Genomic DNA, 17,920 nt, shown 5'->3' on the forward strand with positions numbered 1-17,920 from the left:
AAGCTGGGGATAAAACTCCCATGTAAAAGGTGCCCTCCCTGTACTGGAGGAAAGAAAACATTCGTTTTCAGGGAATCAAGGCTGAAAGAAATCTGTACAAACAAAAATTGTAAAATAATTCTGATATCCCTTTAGCCTCTCCACATAATTTTCCACAGTTGCCTCTCTTTGTTCAATGTATTATAAAAGCATGTAGATGCCACCATTTAGGTGAGGGTAGGCAGGTGTTGTTCATTCTCTTGTGAAGACTCCATGTACATGTAAGAAATTTTAATAAAACCCGTATGCTTTTTGCCCTACACACAAATGAGTGTGATGTGTTCAGCAGCAGCAGGGAAACCAGCCCAATGTGTCATGAAAGTATATTGGAGAGAAGGGAAAATAAATTGGATGGATATAAAATGATGCCAGATTACCCAGGATTATGGAAAGCCAAATGAGGAATTTTAACACCAGGAAGGTTATTCTGCCTGTTTGCCATCACTTTTCAGGAGATTGTTTGAATTAGTAATAAGTAACAGGGTGAGTGAGTGATTTTGATGAAATAAATTTAGAACATCCTCAAAGACTCCTCTTTTGTTTAAACCAGGGGATATCTTTTCCTCCCAACTTGCCAAAGGGATAGGGAGAGGAGGTACTCAGACTCTCTTCTTAAAACTACATCCTTAGAATTATTGTTTCTTTCTGACTGGTAACTGGGCTCTGTAAGCTTTGTTTTAGGACACCTTTAATAAACAAGTATTTAACAATGTGCATATCCTGTAATTAAATTGTATTTTAGGAAATATGTTTATACCATTATCCTAGGTCACCCAGTCCTTGGCTTGATGATGTTGCTCTTCTCCACTGGAATCATCCTAGCACCATTGTATTAACTATCTCTTCCAGTGCCTTATTATTAAGTATCTCTTCTCCAGGTACTTGTTTCCCATGAAAAAAAATGTTTCTCTTACCATCTATTCCCTCCTTTAAAAAACTTTTTATATGAATTCTGTCAGTTGATGAATGTTTCTGGCTACCTAAGATGTCACTATTACATGTGTTGTATCTTCTTAAAATTTTTGTACTTCCTCTCATTAGTGCTTTCCTCTCAGAGTTACCACAGGAGGCTCTGTGCTTGAATGTCCCTTTAGGGCCACAATACAAGTGATAGGTTCAATCCATTCTAGCTCAATAATCATACTTGCAATTCTGAAATCAACCATCAGGGTTATTTTTAGATTCATATGTATTTTTGGAGGGTTTTTTTAAAAATAGCTGACTGAACAAAATCAGAGCAATTCTTGATTCTCAGAAGAGTTATATTAGAAACTATAGGTTAAATTATGTTCCAACTTTTCCCAATGAGGATCTTTCTTAAATCATTCTAATCACCTTGTGTGGTGTCATTTACTTTTGCAGAAATTTGAAAGCAACACCTAGGGTGTCATATATGGTCCTCTGGTGCAGACACCAAGACAGGGTTAGATGTGCAAGAGATTGATTTGGAGAAAATACCTTTGAAGGATAAAGAGAGAGGAAGGAGAAGGCAGGGAGACTCAGATTGGAATTCAGATTGGAACCTAGAAAAGCAGACAGAGAAGAAAGAATGAATAGCAATAGACCCTGATGACACTATAATTCTGAAAGCCTCAGCAGACCAATGGGGTATCCTGAACTAAAATGTCCTTTAGAGGAATCCAAAATTGAACAGGAACAACCCAGTTGTAGTATTTCCACTGTGCTCAGACATTGTCTGGGGGCAGCACAGGAAAAGCTTGGCCTGGTGCAACTCAGGGTGGATCCAAACATGCTATAGCTAGACACTATCGGTCAGTTCATAATAATGTTCATGATATAGCTCCTCTATGATCCCCATGAACTCCTCTTGCTAAGGATAAATTTAGAAAGGGGAGATAATTAGAACAAAAACAAACTATAGTCCCTGTCATTGCAATTGATCTTGGGCTGTATTGGAACTTGTCCTGCCTTCCACTTTTCTCTTCATATTTCTTTCACTCTCATCTATTGGCTCTTGTTGATTTACCTTGTTGATTTACCTGGTGGTATGACCTGAACATTTATTTCTAAAAGGTCTTAGACTTGGTCATCATACCCTTCTTAGTCTGGGGTTGCTACATGTGTCCATTCACAGTTATTTTTGAGCAAGGAGTAAGAGGCACCCAAGTGGATCACCTGGGTTCCACATTTGTATTATTTCTTGTCTTCACTGTGTAAAAGCAGCCCCATCTCTTCTTGCTAATGAGAGTTAATTATCCCTGCCTTCTGGTCCCTGGGCACAAAGAGTTAAAAGTGCCTCACTATTAAATAGCCTGTAGTTCAGTGCATCACTGCTGTTCACCCTAGCAAGAGAGAAAACATTTGAAGACTAGGACTTCTAACCTGCTTAGCCCAAAGTTGTGGGAGGTAAAGAACAGAGTTCCCTAGTGGGTTATTGGGAGTAATTGTAAACGAAGACATTCTTGCTTTCATACCTTGGTTCCAAGATCGACACATCGTTCCTATTGGAAACACAGTGCCATGTAGAGATCTCTGACTTAGTGCCTAAACTATACCCTAAGGGATGGTGCACCATCCTTGTAGAGTATTGTTTCTGAGCTACTGATGTAGTTGTTGTTTCAGTAGGCCTTTCCGGTACTCTGTGAGACCAGCTTTGTGTAAACAGTATACTATATGACATGACAGTAAGAGTCCGTGAGCATGGGCCCATTCCCATCCCTTCTCTATGAAGTGGGTTTTACTGTAGATGTTCTGTGGAATTGGATTCTGTGCCTGTAGAGTTCATGTTGCCAGCTGAAGCTGTGTAAACAGAAAAGGCCAGATTATTGCCCCTAATGTGTTCCATCAAAAACTGGGAGTGGCATAGGGGCAGGGTGTCCTCCTTTGAACTCCACAGTGGATCCAAAAGTGTGGCAGTTGAAAGCCGTCTATCATCTGTTCTCTCCACAGCAGGTGTTTTTGAAAGATCTGAGCATCACAGAATGACTCACAAAATCACATAATGAGGAAAAAGAACATTTACATTACTTGTTTCATGTTATGCCCTGCTAGAGTAAGAAATGTAGAATAAAGAGTTCATTCACACTAAGGATAGTATTTGATGGAAAGTCCATCTGAATTCGTGAAAGTCTAAATTATAAACAACAGTATTTTAAGGAAATATTTTAATTTACTTTTAAACAAATATACTAATCTTGAACATGTAACATACCAATATTGAATCCTGACAAAGTGTTTTTAATAGGAGTCATGAACAAGAAAAATATATTTTTGCCAAATAATATCCATTTTCCTATAAGTAATTTGCCCAAACTTCAAGAAAAGTTAGCTTAGGAAGGTCCTTATGTGCATAGTGTTATACATAGTGTCAAGGTAACTGCAGCCCTGTCAATGTCAACAAGTTAATACTTTTTATATCAGTGTAGTAAAAAATAGCTTTTATAATATGCTGAAATGACTTGCCCAAGATTCAACTTTCAAAAGCATTGTGAACATTCTTCCTACAATCTCAACCTGTACAAATAAATGACTGAATTAGTTTGTAAAGTCAATACAATAGGTGAATAGAAAATCAGCTTCAAAAAAGCCTCAATCCCTTGCCAGTTTCTTAGGGGAAACTCTCCATAGCCAAACACTGTAGCTGGTAATAAAAAGTTACAAGCTGTCACTGAATTCTGCTTCCTTGGAAGCATATCTTAATGATGTACTGATTGATAAAGCTCAAATAATATAATAAAAACTCCACAGGTAGTTATCCCTCAGAGACCTTGAAAGGATTTTAAGCCAGTGCATCTTCCTAAAATCATGCCATACAGAAAGCCGTGAGATTTCCTGGTGAGGATTTAGGAAAAAAGGAATTAAGTAATTATTTGGAGTATAAACTTAAGGACATCACTATATGAGCATCTGAGGCACCTATACTAATAATGGCAGTTTATGTAGACCAGACACTCTTACAGTAGTGACATTTAAATATCACAGCCTATTTATAAATTAGGATACATTGTTACTCCTATTTACTGATGAGGAAACTGAGCACAAAGAATTTAAATAACCTGCCTGCCTTAGTCAGTTTGGGTTGCTTCAACAAAATATCACAGTCCGAATGGATTAACCAGCAGATATTTATTCTTTCCAGTTCTGGAGGCTGGGGGAGCCGAGATCAGAATGCCAGCATGGTCAGGTGCTGGTGAGAGCCCTCTTCCTGGTTTGCAGATGGATGTATCCTCACACGGTGGAGAGAGTCTCTTCTTATAAGAGCACTAATCCTATTTATGAGGGTTCAACATCATGACCTAACTACCTCTCAAAGGTCCTCACAATACATTAGGGATTAGAGCTTCAACAAATGAATTTTCAGGTGACACAAACATCCAGTCCATAATAGCACTACCCAAAGTCTTAGAGCTAGTAAGTGATAGAGCCAGGATTCAAACCCAGGCAGTCTAGTTTTAAAGCTTAAGCTCTTAACTTCTATACTGTATCTGCCACTGAAATGACTAGCTGGTTATTTGGACCAAAATATCCTGTTTCCAAGATATGTTTGGAAGGACCTTTACCTCCTGAATCCTTTTCTATACTTCCAAGTTGATGAACCCTCTTTCTGAAAAAGAAATTCCTGTATTACATGAATTAATATATTGTATGAGGGCACTGTTAAACATTGTAGGCCTGAGAATCAATCTGTCTCACTTAGATATCTTTTCTCTTTACTCCATAATAGAGAGCAGCAAGTTCAAAGGAACCATGCAGGTAACATAAATGAGTGAAGTGGTATAAGGCCGTTTGGAATGGTGAAGACAGTGGCAAACCTCTACTCACTCATCGCTTGGCTCTTGCTGTCCTGTGCAAAGGTGGACCTATTGTTATCAGCTCTTCCAGTTTTCCCAGAGATGACAGAAATCTTCATTTGGTTAGCTCCTTTCTTTAATCTTAGAAACTAGTTTTTAAAAATGTAATCTCAGTATACACAAAATAAACATACCTGCTTATTATTAATTTCATAATTTATTTACCCAGCTAGTATTTATTGATGGCCTGTTATGTTTATTTATCAAATTTTTAAATGCTTATACCCTTTCCTTTAGAAATATTTTGCACTCATATATGTGCAAAAATGTACAAGATTGTCCACTGTAGCATTATTTGCAAAATGGAAATCTCATCAGGACAGGGACTTTGTATTTCTCATTTCTAGAATAGTCCTGGCGCAGAGTAGTACTTATTATATATTTATTGAAAAAAATGTGTATAATTAATCTAAATTACATCAACAGAACTGAATAAGTTATAGTACTTCTACAAGAAAAATGAAGAATTCTCTAAGTCATATTTTAAATATAATAAGCAACTTGTAAAAGATGTTTCCATTTGTATCAAAGGAAAATTATACATATGCATAAATATGTAAGTAGATATTTATGGTTCTACAAAGTTATGTACTAAACTGTCACAATGTTACTTTTGGTGAGAAAAAGGGGAGATGGGACTTCTAATTTTCACTTCATAAACATCTATGTATTGTTTGACTACTTTATATGAGTATATCTGCATTAGTTACATATTTTAAAAGACTAAATATTTAGTTCCATTAATAAGTGGAATAAAATAACCATGTGATACAATTTCTTAACTTTCAGGTTAGCAGAGATTAAAAGAAACAAAAATTGGTGAAGATGCAGCTGGCAAGAGTATGGAGAAAGGAACAATCTCATGCTCATCTGCTGAAGAAGTAAGTTCAATTTTTCTGGAGGGCAGTTTGGGACTACATATAAAATCTTTAATGTGCACACACTCTGATAAGCATTCCTATCCCTAGGAATTTCTCTTAAAGAGATAGTTGGACAATAATACAGAGATGTTTATGCCAGAATCTTACTTGTGATGTTGTTTATAATATTGAAAGATAGACAAGCTAAATATTAATAATTAGGGGATTGGTTAAATAAATATACTGTGGTAAATATACCACAGTATATCCATAGAGTAAAAGATAATGCAATCATTGTGTCTACTTATATTTGTTAGCACTATGAAATATAGTTGCATTAACATACAAAGAATACACACACATAAGCATATATATGGGAGACAGTGTAGAATCATGATTAAGTACTTGTATTCTGGAGTTAGACCCTCAATTTGAATGTCAGCACTGCCACTTACTAAGCTTTGTAATTTGGGACAATTCACTGAAACTTTCTTTTCTTTAGTTATGTTATCTGTAAAATAGGGAGAAATATGATCTACCATACATAATTGTTGTTAAAGAAGTAAAAGTTCATTATAGCAACATGGTCTATTTTTATTTTATATAAGGAAAGGCCTGGGGAAAAAATATCCACATGTTGATGGTGGTAAAATTCAGTAAGTTTTTTTACTTTCTTACATATACCTTTCTGTATTGTTTTAACTTTCTAAAATCAACATGTATCTTTGTAAATAAAGTAGATGATCTTTGGAAGAATGGATAATTGGTAGAATAGAAGGAAGGAAGAGGGGGAAGGATGCCTGACTGCTTCAGGCTAGGTCTTTCAGGTAGGCAATACTCTGATAAAAGCACAGAAAAGTATAGGATCTAGTCTTCAGCTCCATAGATTAAAAAATCAACTTTACATTTATTTAATATAGATTAAACTATAGAGAACTGTTGGAAGCTATATAGTTTCATGGAGGACTCACTAATAGACCAGAATACATGTGAGTTAGCTGATTCTTTTGCTAATAGGAAAGCACAGATTGTAAATGTTCTGTCATTGAAATATTGTGTGATAAAATAAATCTAAAATGAGAAATCAATACATACCTACAAGCAAATGTTATAAAGACTGATAAAACTAAGTGTTGACAAGGATATGGAGCAACTAAAACCCTAGTACATTGTTGGTAGGAATGTAAAAATAATACAGCCTCTTTGTAAAACAGTTTGAAAATACCTTATAAAGTTAGACATACTTAACCTTATGTTCCAGCAATTTCACACCTAGGTATTTACCTCTAAGAAATAAACACATATGTCCTCACAAAAATGTGATGATGTATGTGAATGTTCATAGCAGCATTATTCACAGTAGCTAAAAACGTAAAGTAACCCAAATCACCATCAACTGGCCAATGGATAAACAAACTATGATATATTCATACCAATAGAATACTGCTCAGGAATACATACAGCAACATGGATGAACTTGAGAAACATGCTAAGAAGTCAAACACAAAAGACTACATTTTACATGATTCAATTTATATGAAATTCTATAAAAGGCAAAGGTACCAGTGATAAAAAGGGGATCAATGTTGCCTGAAGTCAGAATGAAGAGAGGTCATCAAGGTCAAAAGGCCTTGAGGTCATATTTTAAGTGTTCTATACCTTGATTGGAGCAGTGGTTACATAATGGTTATGCAATTGGCAAAATTCATCAAGCACTACCCTTAAAATTGTTCAGATTTATTATATGCAATTAATATCTTAATTAACAGAACAATTATTGGTAAAGATGGAGTTGGTTTTAATTATCCAATAAATGTTGTTATTATTCTATTAATTCCTTTTCTCAAACTTAGTATATGTATATGGATGAGTATATGCACTCTAGGAATTAAACTTTGAAGGAGATTAATATATTGACATGCACTGGTGGAGCATCCTTTTTCTTTCATTCTTTTCCCCATATGATGGGAGTTCTAGAATTTCTGTATCAGAGATATTTAATGAATGGTTGAATAGTTAAAAGTGGAAGTGAAGGGGCTTGTCTTAAAATTGCATTTGTATCTTAAGGACTCATATTTAAGTTGTGAGTTTATCTGAGGGTAATATTGGAGATTATGGGGTGGCTAAAGCCTCCAACACCATCATTAGTAGCACTTACATTTTCAAATGCTGTATTGGTTTCTATCAGGCATTAGCCAGTTATAAATACCTGACAGGAAATTTGCATTATTCATTAATATTACCAGGAACATATATTAAAGCTTTGCTTTAAGGGTAAGATTTTACTTCTGCAGATAACTTATTTCTTCATTGTTCTGTTTTACTGTACTCAATTTTAGAGAGAGGACAATACCATATTCTTGAATTTATTTCCAAATTCTGGCAATCCATTATGTTTAAACCCTTTCTGCCTTTATAATCTCCATGTTTATTCATTGATTTAGAATGTAATGGCAATTCAGTTTTTAGCTTGTGTTTGTCTTATAGATTGTTTGTCTGTATGAAAGATTAAAAGTTATTTCAATATTGTTTTAATATTACAAAGTATGTTTTGGGGTCAGAGAAACCTGGCTTTGAATTCTGGTTCTGAGACATTAATTTAATTTCAGCAAGACCTTTATTTTTCATCTGTAAAACAGGAATATCCAAACTTACCTTATGAAGTGAGGATTGAATATACACAAATACACTAGTCATAGTACCTGTCACATGTAAATCCTAAAGCACATACTAAAAAATTATGGAACAAAGATTTATAGCTAATAAGTCAAAAAGGAGTTAAAATGTAATCATATAAAAATACTCTTTTAGGCCAAAAGAAGGCAGAAGAAAGAGGAAAAAGAGAAGGAAAAAAATGAGAAAACAAATATCAGATTGTTAGATTTAAATCCACCAACATAAATAAGTATATTAAATGTCAATGTCTAACCACCTAAAAATGCAGATTTAAAGATTGGACAAAAAACAAGACCCTACTATGCTCTGTTTACAGGAAATTCACTTTAAATATGAAAACACAAATTAAAAGTAAAATAATGTTAATAAAAAACATATGTATGTATACTATGCAAATAATATTAAAAATAAAGCTGGAGTGGCTATACATATCAGACAATGTAGATTTCAGAGCAAGGAATAAAACTGGTCTCTCTTCCTCTTCAGACCTCCAGTCTCCTACATCCTTTCTGTGAGGCAGCACATTACCCACTTTTCTGTATCTTTTGATGAATTTATGAATATGTAAGCATATATCACTTATTTTTCACCTAGGGGAACATGCTACATTCATTGTTGTATATTTTGTTTTTCTAAATATATCTAGGACATTATTCTGTATCACTACATATAGACTTGCCTCATTTTTTTTAAAGGTCTCCAATAAGAACATCAAGGTCTCTAATTCTAGCTAATGGGGCTAAGGTGAAGCCCCTCCAAAATATGATTGGAATATAACCAATTTAGAGAACTCTGGACATCCCCAGTTGCACCCCCAGCACATTCAAAACTAAGTCAGTATCTTGACATGTCATGTTCCTACCATATTACTACAACTCATACTTCTACCAATTTATTGTTTTTTGAGGATACCATCCTTCAGCTGTTTAGTCTCCAAGGTAACTTCCCCAATCTGTAACCAAGCCTTACAGATTCTTCTCTCAAGGTGTCTCAATAAATTGGAGATGGATGATGAAATTCTTTTGAAATTCATTGTTACCTATTTGACACATTGGAAATAATATTAATATCTCCAGTCCCAATCTCCATTGCCAGATGTTTTGTGTATAAAATTGCATCAGAGGAAAACCTTAGAGTTTTTTATAATGATAAATTGATATTTTTAATATTCACTACTCAAAAAGTTTCTCTCCAGATTCCTTCTTTGTAATTTTATTCATTGTTCTTATTTAGGAAGACATTTTTGGTGTTTGGTATACATAATGTTGTATAATTATAATGTGCATTTATGGATCATCTTTCTTTTGACAAGCTCCAACTACTTTAACAAGTTCTGTTTCATGTATCTTAATAATATCCTCTTGAAATAGGTTTAAGAAAATATTTTCTTTTCAATTTAGTGAAGAAAGAAGAGAAATATAGATATATCAGGTAATTAGTGTTTGCTACATAGTGTTTTAGTGACAGAGCTGTGGCTAGAACCCAGGTTTCCTGACTTTGAAGCCAGATTATCAGTTTTAGAATCGTAAAACTATCTGCTCTGCAATTTTTTAATGGCATATATTCTCACACATTCTGAATTTCTAGAGTTGCAATAATAATCCATTAAAAAAGGGAAAAAAGTCTTCCTTTGATAATATCATTATAAAAGAACATTTCTCAAGAACTGTAGAAAATACATGTTCAACCACTAATTCTGTTCCAGAACTTCTCTGTAAAATGAGTGTAAAATGTTATGACATCAGGCTCAATGTTACACCTATTTTTATTCCTCTAAAGTTTTGCCCAAACATGAATGTCCTAGACTCTAAATCAACCACTTGAATCTGGTCAACTACAGCTTTGAAAATATTGGGAGCATCATAAAGATCATGCCCATCTGCCATTTCTTTTTCACCATGGAACATATATGGCCTGCAGTCACTCATAGCAATACCTCATGGCTCTGGTAAAAGTTTATAAATAATTCTCTCTCCAGCTGTGTATTTCTGAGTAAGTAGATGGTAAGGATAGTTGAATTAATTAGTTTATTTAAATGGAAAAACCTATGTATTTCTGAAATGGAGAAATTTGTGAGAGGAACTGGAAAACCTAGTCTATAAAAATAGAGGCTAAACTTGGAAAATTTTCATTGCAATTATAGTAATATTTAGAATTTGAACATTTTAATTATGATAATTTTCTCTTTCAGCTTTCATTTCATCAATAAGATTTTTGTACATTGGCTTTTAGTAGGGCCCTAATAGATTAAAATTTCATTGTGTTTAGCAATGTGATTTTTGGCTTATGTGTGTACATAAGTCTAGTATTGTTTTTCGATTTCTCATATACGTATCTCAACATGCACATACAGGGAAAGTAAGTGATATTTGAGAACTATTCAGGTATGAGGAAGGAGAACATGTGGTTGGTGTGATTTAATTTATCTGCAACAAAAAATGTGACAAATGAAAGTTAGGATTTTTAAACAAGCAAATCCCATAAAAATAATGGGAGATATTTGATAATATCCTTAGAAATATTGATTTTAATTTTTCCATACTTATCTTTTGTTGGTAACTATATACACTTGTAGTTTTAACATAATGATCTTGACTGGATATAATTTTGTATTCTGACTTGGAAAAAATGAATGCTTTTTACAGTTAAATTCTTTGGAAAATTATAGTGGATATTAGTTTGATTTGATATTTCAGAATACTGATAATAAAAAACAATATTAGAAATAAATCTCTAAAATCTCAAATATTTTTTAAAATAAGAGGTAGAGATATAAAATAATAAAGAACAAATAAATTATCTAACTAATTTGTTTATGTAAGATAAATTCCAGCCAAAATAAGCAGGCGAAGAGAGGCAACAAAGGGCCAGGTAGTTTATTTGAATGCAAACACCCGGGCAAGATTTTCCCAGCCTATAGAAATAGAGGCTGGGGAATTCACGTGTAAGCAGACAGGCAGCAAGTTTTTAAAGAAGGTAGGGAGAGGCAGAGCTTAGATTTACAGCGCTGTGGGGATTGGCTAGCCCAAGGCATATTTTTCAGGTTGGGAGGGGGCAACAGCCAGGGACTTTGACACGTCATCAGTGTCCGATGTGGGAGGGGCAGCAGCCGGGGACTTTGGCATGCCAGTGTTCGATGTGCTTGCTCTTCCCGTCAGTGCTCTCAGCCTTACAGTTTATAGGCTTTTCTTTTTCTTCGTCACTGACTCCTTTCTCCCCTCTCAGGCAAAAGGAAATTTACATGTCCTTAATTCTCTCTTTTGAAATGCACAATAATTGTCAATCAGTTAAAATATTCCAATGCTACTAATGTAGAATACTAATGTGTGAATGAATGGAAACATTTTGTCCATATTAGAACTAGTTAAAAACTCAACACTAAATTTGTATATGACGGGAAAGAGTTTTGCTTCCTAAGACTTATCAAGACTTTCCAAGACTATAGGATTTGCATCTATTAACAAGATGCCATCTGGTAGATACAGTAGCTTTTATTATTGTTCACCAAATTTTCTATTTTCCTTCCCTGTGGAGTTCCTTACTGAGAGACCATCATTCTCTGTCTAGTGATTATGTGATTTGTTTTGGTCAATGAAATGAGCAGAGGTGACAGAAGTCACTTCTGGGGAGAACTTTCAAGAGCCACTACATATTTCATTGGTTCTCTTTTCTCTCTGCCCAGGGACTGGCAATCATCCAGCCATTGTTCTACCAGCCTAATTCTTGAAATAAAGCCCCCATGTACTAGGATAGACATTTAGCATGATTGAGAAGTAAACTTTTGTTGTTTAAGCTATTTAGATTTTAGAGGTGACCAAAATTTGGGGGTCACTGAGTTAGCTCAGGAAGGAGATAATCCTGCCATTTTATTTGGATAGTAACCTGGCAAGCATGTGTAAGAATGACTTGTAAGGGTGTGAAGTGAAAGAGAATGAACTGAATTTGAATATGGCAAAATTTACCTTATCCTAACACAAAAATAGCAAAATTTTTCCTTGCAGTTACTTTTCAAGATTCTCAAATAGTTTTATAGTTCACAGAACTCTTTGATTCAAAACACAGAAGACTCTTTTGCTGAAATATAAATACATACAATCTTAGCTGTCTACTCTTGACTATGTGAACTTTAACATCTCACATAACAAACCTACCTGGATCTCACAAGCTAGGTAAGATAGGCTTCTGTGTGGTCATATCACACCTTATGCTTTCCAGTTATAATATGTTAAATGCCTATATTTCTTACTGCATTTTCATTTGGATGAAGGCAAAGAATGTCCAGTTCTATTGTTCCAGTCAAACTAATGGCAGTAAACAGGGACTTGAAAGAAATTGAATAAAAGCACTTTTTTAGAGTTATGGGCAAGATTAAGAAATCACCCAGGGTTGTTGAGACATCCAGGAATTAGCAATGCCAGGAAGCTAATAGTACCTTAAATCTGGAGAGGGAAAGGAAGAAAATGGTGTCATTGGACCTTTATAGAGACTAGAGTGATAAAAGAGGTCTCACTCAATAAGAGCTCTAGTAACAGACTGGTAGATGTAGCCATTACCAAAACAGTGCACCAGGATAAGGAAATCACACAGGAAAAAAATACCCTAATCTTTTTCTCTATTTGCCCTGCCTATCTCCTGCTAGTGCTTGCCACTGGCTGAATAACATGCAAAATCAGAGGGTAAGGAAGCCAATTGATACAGAGATCAGTCAACTGGGGAACAGAGCAAGGCACAAAAAGGGTGAACCATAGGTCTTGGGAGTGCGAACAAGAGAACCTACACACCTCTTCATGGAGTTTCTGTTTGTCTGTTTGCCTGGTGTATGGGAAGTGCTTACAGATATTTGATGGATGAAAGAATGAATAACAGATGTTAAAAGCAAAGTAATCTGTAAGCTAAGATCAGACTACATTTCTTGTTTTTTCAGGAAATTATTTCAGGAAACAAGTTGTTTTGTCAATGAATTTTGTCATGACAGCCTTTTAACTGTTGAAATTAAATACTTCTAAACCATATTTTGAACTTCTATAAAGAACTCTAAGAAGTAAAGCAATTGTGGAAGTCATTGTGAAAGAGATCATATTGGTATGTACAAATTAAGTAACTCAATTTAAATAAGTTTATTGAATAGATAATTAAGCAAAGAAGGTGAGTCATAAAATGTAATTCATGGCATTCAGTTACAACACTATTACTCAAATTATCCCTTGTTTTGATATTAGGTGAAGTGTCAGCTGGGGTAAGGCATTAGGAGATCACTAGTTGTGGCATTTGATCACTATGGCAACAATGAGGATTAAAAGATTGTGAGATTTGCTGACTATTTCTGTGTTCTAAAGCTTATAAAAAAGCAAAAGATAAGCCTAGTGCTTGAAAGTCTTAAACCAAAGCATGAAGTGAATATCAGAAAGTATTTATGGAAGTTTAAGCAAGATTTCTTAACCTAAGATCCACATTTGAATTTACATTTCTTACACTAAGGTAGGGGCACTTATTGGAAAGAAGTGAAGAGCTAAGATTTGGAATGGGGACCTTTGGACAGGAACTGATGAGTCTGAGAACCTTAAATGTCCATATCCTCTGGAACCTGCCTTGTGAGTAGAAGCAGATATCTCCCAATGTCTGAGGGAACCAGTCTTTTCTTTGCAGAGAAACTTTTCAGTATCTTCACTTGGGACAGTTGCCTCTCTAGTGGTATCTATTCTCTTCAAGACCCTCTTACCTCTTTCTGCCTCCAGGGCCATAGTAAGAATGATATCCTGGATGAAAAAGCATTCAACAAAATTCAACATCCATTCATGATAAAAACTCTCAACAAAATGGGTATAGAGGGCAGGCACCTCAACATAATAAAGACCATATATGACAAACCCACAGCCAACATTATACTTAACAGTGAGAAGCTGAAAGCTTTTCCTTTAAGATCGGGAACAAGACAAGGAGGCCCACTCTCCCCACTTTTATTCAACATAGTTCTGGAGGTCCTAGCCACGGCAGTCAGACAACACAAAGAAATAAAGGGCATCCAGATGGGCAAGGAAGAAGTCAAACTGTCCCTGTTTGCAGATGACATATATTGTACATAACAAACCCTAAAAATTCCACTCCAAAACTACTAGGTCTAATATCTGAATTCAGCAAAGTTGCGGGATACAAAATTAATACACAGACATCATTGCATTCCTATACACTAACAATGAACTAGCAGAAAGAGAAATCAGGAAAACAATTCCATTCACAGTTGCATCAAAAAGAATAAAATACCTGGGAATAAACCTAACCAAGGAAGTGAAAGACCTATACCCTGAAAACTATGGGACACTCTTAAGAGAAATTAAAAAAGACACTAATAAACGGAAACACATCCCCTAGCTCTTCTTGGCTAGGAAGAATTAATATTGTCAAAATGGCCATCCGGCCTAAAGCAATCTACAGATTTAATGCAATCCCTATCAAAATACCTATAGTATTCTTCAATGTACTAGAGCAAATAGTTCTAAAATTCATATGGAATGACAAAAGACCCCAAATAACCAAAGCAATCCAGAGAAGGACAAATAAAGCAGGGGGAATTATGCCCCCTGACTTCAAGCTCTACTACAAAGCCACAGTAATCAAGAAAATTTGGTACTGACACAGGAACAGACAAATAGACCATTGGAACAGAATAGAGAGCCCAGATATAAACCCAGGAATATATGGTCAATTAATATATGATAAAGGAGCTTTGGGCATACAATGGAGAAATGACAGCCTCTTCAACAGCTGGTGTTGTCAAAACTGAACAGCTACATGTAAGAGAATGAAACTGGATTATTGTCTAACCCCATACACAAAAGTAAACTCAAAATGGATCAAAGACCTGAATGAAAGTCATGAAACCATAAAACTCTTAGAAAAAAACATAGGCAAAAATCTCTTGGACATAAACATGAGTGACTTCTTTATGAACATATCTCCCCTGGCAAGGGAAACAAAAGCAAAAATGAACAAGTGGGACTATATCAAGCTGAAAAGCTTCTGTACAGCAAAGGACACCATCAGTAGAACAAAAAGACATCCTGCAGTATGGGAGAATATATTCATAAATGACTTATACGATAAGGGGTTGGCATCCAAATTATATAAAGAGTTCATGCACTTCAACAACAAAAAGCAAATAAGCCAATTAAAAAATGAGCAGAAAATCTGAACAGACAGTTCTCCAAAGAAGAGATTCAGACGGCCAACAGGCATATGAAAAGATGCTTCACATCGCTAATCATCACAGAAATGCAAATTAAAACCACAATGAGATATCACCTCACACCAGTTAGGATGGCCACCATCTAAAAGACAAACAGCAACAAATGTGTGTGAGGATGTGGAGAATGGGGAACCCTCCTACACTGCTGTTGGTAATGTAAATTAGTTCAACTACTGTGAAAGCAGTATGGAGGTTCATCAAAAAACTAAAAATAGACATACCATTTGACCCAGGAATTCCACTTCTAGGAATTTACTCTAAGAATCAGCAGCCCAGTTTGAAAAAGACATATGCACCCCTATGTTTATCGCAGCACTATTTACAATAGCCAAGGAATGGAAACAACCTGTCTATCAGTAGATTAATGGATAAAAAAGATGTGGTACATATACACAATGGAATATTATTCAGCCATAAGAGAAAAACAAATCCTATCATTTGCAACAACATGGATGGAGCGAGAGGGTATTATGCTCAGTGAAATATCCCAGGCAGAGTAAGGCAAGTATCAAATGATTTCATTCATCTGTGGAGTATAAGAACAAAGAAAAAAACTGAAGAAACAAAACAGCAGCAGATTCACAGAACCCAAGATTGGACTAATGGTTACCAAAGGAAAGGGACTGAGGAGGATGGGTGGGGAGGGAGGGATAATGTACACGTAATGTAGCGGGGTGGGGTGAAACCAGAAAAGCAGTATATACAGAGAAGACAAGTAATAATTCTATAGCATCTTACTACCCTGATGGACAGTGACTGTAATGGAGTATGTGGGGGGGACTTGATAATAGGGGAAGTCTAGTAACCATAATGTTGTTCAAGTAATTGTACATTAACAACATCAAAATTTTTTAAAAAGGTAATAATAGCAAAAAAGGAATAATATCCTGGAAAAACCCCAAGAGAAAATTGCAAGGTCTGTTTTGGGAGGAGGTCATCTCACCAATTTGTATAAGCAAGTATCTAGTAGGCATAAATTAGATTGAATTCTTAAGAGTTTGGGTCAATGCAAACTATACAATTGAATTGGGCCAGTAGTTCTGAAAGTTCAGTCATTGGACCAGCTAACAAGCATCTGTATCACCTGAGAACTTCTTAGAAATGCAAATTCTGAATTCCCATCCTACACTTGATGAATCAGAAGCTCCAGGACAGGGGGCTCAGAAATCTGTTCGAATAAAACTTACAGGCGATACTGGTGCATGTTAAAGTTTGAGAAACACCGCAGTATGCTAAAGGTATGCATGTGAACTTCTAGGATTTGATATTCAGTATTTTAGCTGAAACAGTTGGAAATGAGTCACAAAGTTGGCTGGTTAATGGAAACCTGGACTTAATAGTTGCCCATGATAAATGAGGTTGAGATTATAGAACTATCCTAACATAATGTAGGAAACGAAGCTTGATGGCTTAGAGAAATGAGAATGTTAGAACAGATAAGTTTAAAATGTGCAATTTCCTCCACCATCATTTCACCTCCCTTATCCCAGAACATCCTGGAGGACATCTTTTTCATTCAAAACATGTTAAAATGCGTTGATAAGGGGAACAGCAGCCTCCTTGAAAACCCCTGTGGTGGCTGTCACTAACAGCTAATGATGAACATGGGAGACGTGGCTCTGAATATGAACTCCATGATTTGAATTTAAAAAAATGGGATCCCAGAGTAATAGGGACAAGTGGCTGCTCTTAAGTGTCAGAGACAAGCTGGACACAAGTATCCTACTAGACACTGATAATTAGAGTGTTTTCACCAGCAAGGATATGTGTGCCTGTGATTAATTGATCATTAGGTCACTGGGGAATTAAATAAATGGCCAACATTCAAAGGTATTTCTTGACTTAAATAAAAATTCAAATTAAGTTGTCATAGTGAGAATTCTTGGCCTCATACTCAGTTTCTAGATTACACCAATTCACAAATGTGAAGTCATTTAATTAAAGGGTAGGCTAGGACATTTTGAAGAAGAATGTGGCCTGCATTATGACCAGAAATGACGTCTATGGCTTTTTCAGAAGAACCTATGGTCACTTACTAGGATGATTTTTTTCTGTTGAAGGGAAAGATAGTGTCTCTGAGATAATTCTAGTCTTTATATACAAAACACTATTTAAAAACAAAACAGAATGAACAAAATAACAGTTGACTCACTGACACTGAGAAGTGACAGTGGTTACCATGGGGAAGGCATTGGGGTGGGTGGGTATGTAGGGTGAGGGGGATAAAGGGGCACAAAAATTCTCAATCATAATGTAAGTCCATCACAGGGATGGTAGTCAGCATGGAAAAT

The 17,920-nt window shown here is 35.4% G+C and overlaps 1 long non-coding RNA gene across 2 annotated transcripts in view; it reads left to right on the forward strand.

The window, feature by feature from the left end:
* Window positions 1-17,920, forward strand: part of LOC140843122 (uncharacterized) — a 171,032-nt gene that overhangs the window by 1,587 nt on the left and 151,525 nt on the right. For both annotated transcript variants that reach the window (XR_012120634.1, XR_012120633.1), the window contains exons 2-3: window positions 4,724-4,912; window positions 5,640-5,731. This is a non-coding gene — a long non-coding RNA (uncharacterized lncRNA). The remainder of the gene's footprint in view (window positions 1-4,723; window positions 4,913-5,639; window positions 5,732-17,920) is intronic.

The sequence above is a fragment of the Manis javanica genome, chromosome 8, assembly GCF_040802235.1.
Source record: "Manis javanica isolate MJ-LG chromosome 8, MJ_LKY, whole genome shotgun sequence".
In the NCBI taxonomy this organism is placed as follows: domain Eukaryota; kingdom Metazoa; phylum Chordata; class Mammalia; order Pholidota; family Manidae; genus Manis; species Manis javanica.